We start from the raw sequence: 7,116 nt of genomic DNA on the forward strand, positions 1-7,116 counted from the left end.
GTAGGTTCCAGAGTAATCCAGGAGTGGATCACTGGACGGCAATCAAGAATATCCTGAAGTACCTGAAAAGGACTAAGGAGATGTTTCTCGTGTATGGAGGTGACGAAGAGATTGCCGTAAAAGGTTACGTCGATGCAAGCTTTGACACTGATCCGGACGACTCTAAGTCGCAAACCGGATAGGTATTTATTCTTAATGGGGGTGCGGTAAGCTGGTGCAGTTCCAAGCAGAGCATCGTAGCAGATTCTACATGTGAAGCGGAGTACATGGCTGCCTCGGAGGCGGCTAAGGAGGGTGTCTGGATGAAGTAGTTCATGACGGATCTTGGAGTGGTGCCAAGCGCACTGAATCCAATAACCTTGTTCTGTGACAACACGGGTGCCATTGCGCTAGCAAACGAACCGCGGTTTCACAAGAAGACCAGACACATCAAACGACGCTTCAACCTCATCCGCGACTACGTCGAAGGGGAGGACGTAAGTATACGCAAAGTGCACACGGATCTGAATGTAGCAGACCCGCTGACTAAACCTCTTCCACGGGCAAAACATGATCAACACCAGAACGGTATGGGTGATAGATTAATTACAATGTAATTCGCATGATGATGTGAGGGCTAGATTATTGACTCTAGTGAAAGTGGGAGACTGTTGGAATTATGCCCTAGAGGCAATAATAAATAAAGTTATTATTATAATTCCTGTATCAAGATAATCATTTATTATCCATGCTATAATTGTATTGAATGAAGACTTATATACATGTGTGGATACATAGACAAAACACTGTCCCTAGCAAGCCTCTAGTTGGCTAGCCAGTTGATCAACGATAGTCAGTGTCTTCTGATTATGAACAAGGTGTTGTTGCTTGATAACTGGATCACGTCATTAGGAGAATCACGTGATGGACTAGACCCAAACTAATAGACGTAGCATGTTGATCGTGTCATTTTATTGCTACTGTTTTTCTGCGTGTCAAGTATTTATTCCTATGACCATGAGATCATATAACTTACTAACACCGGAGGAATGCTTTGTGTGTATCAAACATCGCAACGTAACTGGGTGATTATAAAGATGCTCTACAGGTATCTCCGAAGGTGTTCATTAAGTTAGTATGGATCGAGACTGGGATTTGTCACTCCGTGTGACGGAGAGGTATCTCGAGGCCCACTCGGTAATACAACATCACACACAAGCCTTGCAAGCAATGTGACTTAGTGTAAGTTGCGGGATCTTGTATTACGGAACGAGTAAAGAGACTTGCCGGTAAACGAGATTGAAATAGTATACGGATACTGACGATCGAATCTCGGGCAAGTAACATACCGAAGGACAAAGGGAATGACATACGGGATTATATGAATCCTTGGCACTGAGGTTCAAACGATAAGATCTTCGTAGAATATGTAGGATCCAATATGGGCATCCAGGTCCCGCTATTGGATATTGACCGAGGAGTCTCTCGGGTCATGTCTACATAGTTCTCGAACCCGCAGGGTCTGCACACTTAAGGTTCGACGTTGTTTTATGCATATTTGAGTTATATGGTTGGTTACCGAATGTTTTTCGGAGTCCCGGATGAGATCACGGACGTCACGAGGGTTTCTGGAATGGTCCGGAAATGAAGATTGATATATAGGATGACCTCATTTGATTACCGGAAGGTTTTCGGAGTTACCCGGAATGTACCGGGAATGACGAATGGGTTCCGGGAGTTCACCGGAGGGGGGCCACCCACCCCGGGGAAGCCCATAGGTGTTGGGGGTGCCGCACCAGCCTTTAGTGGGCTGGTGGGACAGCCCAAAAGGGGCCTATGCGCATTGGGAAGAAAATCAAAGAGAAAAAAAAGGAGGAGGTGGGAAAGGGAAGGACTCCACCTTCCAAACCAACTAGGACTCGGTTTGGGAGGGGAATCCTTCCCCCCTTGGCTTGGCCGACCCCTTGGGGGTTCTTGGACCCTAAGGCAAGGCTACCCCCTCTCCCTCCTATATATAGTGGGGTTTTCGGGCTGATTTGAGACAACTTTGCCACGGCAGCCCGACCACATATCTCCACGGTTTTACCTCTAGATCGCGTTTCTGCGGAGCTCGGGGGAAGCCCTGCTGAGACGAGATCATCACCAACCTCTGGAGCGCCGTCACGCTGCCGGAGAACTCTTCTACCTCTCCGTCTCTCTTGCTGGATCAAGAAGGCCGAGATCATCGTCGAGCTGTACATGTGCTGAACGCGGAGGTGCCGTCCGTTCGGCACTAGATCGTGGGACTGATCGCGGGATAGTTCGCGGGGCGGATCGAGGGACGTGAGGACGTTCCACTACATCAACCGCGTTCACTAACTCTTCTGCTGTACGGTCTACAAGGGTACATAGATCACACATCCCCTCTCGTAGATGGACATCACCATGATAGGTCTTCGTGCGCGTAGGAAAATTTTTGTTTCCCATGCGACGTTCCCCAACACCCTCGGCGCAGCCCTGCCCTTCTTCCTCCTCCTCTCTGCCGGTGCTTGGCGAAGCCCTGCCGGGAGACCTCGTCTCTCCATCGACACCACGTCGTCGTGCTACTGGAGTTTTTCCCCAACCTCTCCCTCCTCCTTGCTGGATCAAGGTGCGGTAGACGTCACCGGGCTGCACGTGTGTTGAACGCGGAGGTGCCGTAGTTCGCACTAGATCGGAATCGCTGCGAGTACGACTCCATCAACCGCGTTCTAGCAACGCTTCCGCTTAGCGATCTTCAAAGGTATGAAGATGCTCTTACCCCTCTCTCGTTGCTGGTCTCTCCATAGGATGATCTGAATATGCGTAAGAAAATTTTTAATTTATGCTACGTTACCCAACAGTGGCATCCGAGCCAGGTTTTCTATGCGTAGATTCTATGCACGAGTAGAACACAAAAGTTGTGGGCGATGATTTGTCAATTTGCTTGCCGCTACTAGTCTTATTCTTTTCCGGTGGTATTGTGGGATGAAGCGGCCCGGACCGACTTTAAACGTACGCTTACGTGGGACTGGTTCCACCGACAGACATGCACACCATGGATAAAGGTGGCTAGCGGGTGTCTGTCTCTCCTACTCTAGTCGGATTGGATTTGATGAAAATGGTCCTTATGAAGGGTAAATAGCTTTGGCATATCATCGTTATGGCTGTCACGTAGGTAAGAAGGCGTTCTTGCTAGAAACCCAAATCAGCCACGTAAAACTTGCAACAAAAATTAGAGGACGTCTAACTTGTTTTTGCAGGGTTTGACATGTGATATGATATGGCCAAAGTTGTGATGTTGCATGTATGATGTATGAGACGATCATGTTATTGTAATAGGTTTCACGACTTGCATGTCGATGAGTATGACAACCGGCAGCAGCCATAGGAGTTGTCTTAATTTATTGTATGAGATGCAACGCCATGTGCTTACTACTTTTACTTCATTGCTAACGGTTAGCTATAGTAGTAGTTGGCGTGACGACTTCACGGAGACACGATGATGGAGATCATGATGATGGAGATCATGGTGTCACGCCGGTGACGATGATGATCATGCGATGCCTGAAGATGGAGATCGAAAGGGCGAAGATGATAATGGCCATATCATGTCACTATATGATTGCATTGTGATGTTTATCATGTTTTACATCTTATTGCTTAGAACGACGGTAGCATAATAAGATGATCCCTCTTAAAATTTCGAGAACGTATTCCCTAAGTGTGCACTGTTGCGAAGGTTCGTTGTCTCGAAGCACCACGTGATGATCGGGTGTGATAGATTCTAACGTTCGCATACAACGGGTGTAAGCCAGATTTACACACGTGAAACACCTAGGTTGACTCGACGAGCTTAGCATGTACAGACATGACCTCGAATACAAGAGACCGAAAGGTCGAACATGAGTCGTATGGTTGAATACGATCAGCATGAAGTTGCTCACCATGGTGACTAGTCAGTCTCACGTGATGATCGGACACGGGTTAGTCAACATGGATCATGTATCACTTAGATGACTAGAGGGATGTCGATTTAAGTGGGAGTTCATACTTAATTTGATTTAATGAACTTAATTGTCATGAACTTAGTCTAAAAGGTTTGTCTTTATAAATATTGTAGATGGCCAACATCAACCTCAATTTCAACGCATTCCTAGAGAAAAACAAGCTGAAAGATGATGGTAGCAACTATGCGGACTGGGTTCGCAACTTGAAGCTCATCCTTGAAGCAGCTAAAAAGGCATATGTCCTTGATGCGCCGCTAGGTGACCATCCCGCTCCCGCAGCAGCCCAGGACATTCTGAACATCTGGCAAACGCGGAGTGATGACTACTCTCTGGTTAGGTGTGGCATGTTATACAGTTTAGAAACGGGGCTCCAAAGGCGTTTTGAGCAACAGGGAGCATACGAGATGTTCCAGGAGCTGAAGCTAGTTTTTCAAGCTCATGCCCGTGTGGAGAGATATGAAGTCTCCGACAAGTTCTTTAGCTGTAAGATGGAGGAGAACAGTTCTGTCAGTGAGCACATACTCAAAATGTCTGGGTTACACGGTCGTCTGACTTCACTTGGAGTCAAACTTCCGGATGATGCTATAATTGACAGAATCCTCCAGTCTCTCCCACCAAGCTACAAAGGCTTTGTGCTTAACTACAACATGCAAGGGATGGAGAAGACCATTCTCGAGTTGTACTCGATGCTCAAGTGTGCAGAAGTAGAAATCAAGAAAGAGCATCAAGTGTTGATGGTCAACAAGATCACTAGTTTCGAGAAGGGCAAGGGTAAGAAGAACTTCAAGAAAGACGGCAAAGCTGTTGCCGCCCCGGTAAGCCAGATGTCGGGAAGAAGAAAAAAATGGACCCAAGCCTGAGACTGAGTGCTTCTATTGCAAGGGAAAAGGTCACTTGAAGCGGAACTGCCCCAAATACTTAGCGGACAAGAAGGTCGGCAACGTTAAAGGTGTTAGAGCATATATCTCCATATGTGGTTTTGGTAATTAGTGACAATTCCTATGGACTAATGGTTGCCTTAAGTTACATTTATAGGATTTGTCCATAGGCACTTCTTGAAGTCCATCTGTTGGGTTCAAGGAGTTTATATGATGACCAAGATGGTATTCAAGGTATTATCCAAAGAATGGTCATAGAGACACATGGTTGATCATAGAGACACATGGTTGATCAAGATCTCAGACAAAGAGTAAATCAAGATGATCAACACACAAAGCGTACAAGATGTACCGAGAGGGATCAAGTGATCCCATGGTATGGATTTGTCCATAGGCACTTCTTGAACTCCATCTGTTGGGTTCAAGGAGTTTATATGATGACCAAGATGGTATTCAAGGTATTATCCAAAGAATGGTCATAGAGACACATGGTTGATCAAGATCTCAGACAAAGAATAAATCAAGATGATCAACACACAAAGCATACAAGATGTACCGAGAGGGATCAAGTGATCCCATGGTATGGTAAGCATTGTCCATTACATGTTTGTGTACTAACCCATGGTCTTCGTGAGAGTTCTATGAGGGGGTTAGGTGTGTTTCCATGGGCTTGCGTCAAAGGGAAGATCTCATACAACCCATGAAGTATGACGTCAAGTTGTGATCGTCATCAAGATTGCAATGTGCAAGTTCAAGTGGATCAGCACGAAGATATCATGCTTGAAGCTTGCCGTCCATTGTGGTGGCAATGGACTTGTGAAGATATGCTGAAGAGTGGCTCACCCATAGTGAGTATGGGGGAGCAATCAACTAGTCTTCATCAAGCCAACGCAATCAAGAAAGGTGGTCCATCTTGAGGAAGCCAAGATCATCATCATCTAGCTCAAGAGACGAGGTGCAAGGTATAGGTTTGCCCTTGATAGGTTTTCTGTTTAGGATAGATTGTTGTACTATCAAGGGGGGCTCTCAAGTGAGTAGATTGATCGTATCGTTCGTTGAGAGCTCAAACCATTTGCATCCTTGCATCATACTTCTTGGTTCTTGTTTGGTGTTTCTCTTTATGAGTTTTAGAGCTTATGGTCATCTTCGTGACAAGCTCGAGTTCATCGAAAACGGAGTCCATATGCATCTAGTATGATGTTTTTGATGTTGGAGTATTTGCCGGTTCTTCACTCATAGAGGACTCACATCTCTATATCATTGGCATTTTCATATCTGTTTGGATAGCTCTTGTCGTCCTAAATCCAACAAGCTTGGGTTTGCTTGATTCGGAGCTCGTATGTGAAAGTTATGGCTGTTTCAGTGGCGAGCGGTAGTACCGCTAGAGTTGGCGGTAGTACCGCTGGCCCTAGCGGTAGTACCGCTAGAGATGGCGGTAGTACCGCTGTCCAGCGGTAGTACCGCCCCTGGCCAGCGGTAGTACCGCTCCAAGTTTTTAGTACCGTCATCTTTGCGGTTGTACTGCGTCGGACATTTTTGCGAAGACTTTCTTGGCGGTGGTAGTGCCTTTGCACTACCAGGGGCCCAGCGGTAGTACCGCTGGAGTGCCAACGGTAGTACCGCTAGCCGGCGGTAGTACCGCCCCTGGTCAGCGGTAGTACCGCTGGAATGCCAGTGGTAGTACCGCTGCAGCCAGCGGTAGGACCGCTGGAGCTCGGGCTGTAAGTGGGGGTAACGGTCTAATTTATTCCCCCACTATATAAAGGGGGTCTTCTTCCCCCTTGGTCCTATCTATCCGTTGAGCTCTTGTTCTACCTCCATTGTTGACATTCTTAGAGCTTGCTTACTCTCAATCCCTCCAATGATTCTTGCTTGTTCTTGAGGGAAAAGAGAGAGGAGATCTAGATCCACATCTCCACCAATCACTTTCCCCTCTATGTGAGGGGAACCCCTTGGATCTTGATCTTGGAGTTCTTTGTGAGCTCCTTGTTCTTGCTCTCATATTTCTCCATAGCTTTCGTTGTTGTGGAGGGATTTGAGTGTGAGGGACTTGACCACTTCGTGTGTTCTTGTCATTGCATTAGTTGCATCGGTTTGAGTTCTCCACGGTGATACGTGGAGGTGAGAAGTTGAGAAGCTTACTACCTTTGGTACTTAGTACCCTAGATATTGTTCTTCGTGGATGCTTTGGCGTCCTAGAAGCTTGGTGGTGTCTCGGAGCTCAATCATTGTGGTGTGAAGCTCCGGGTAAG

The sequence above is a fragment of the Hordeum vulgare genome, chromosome 4H (genome assembly GCF_904849725.1).
Source record: "Hordeum vulgare subsp. vulgare chromosome 4H, MorexV3_pseudomolecules_assembly, whole genome shotgun sequence".
Taxonomy (NCBI): domain Eukaryota; kingdom Viridiplantae; phylum Streptophyta; class Magnoliopsida; order Poales; family Poaceae; genus Hordeum; species Hordeum vulgare.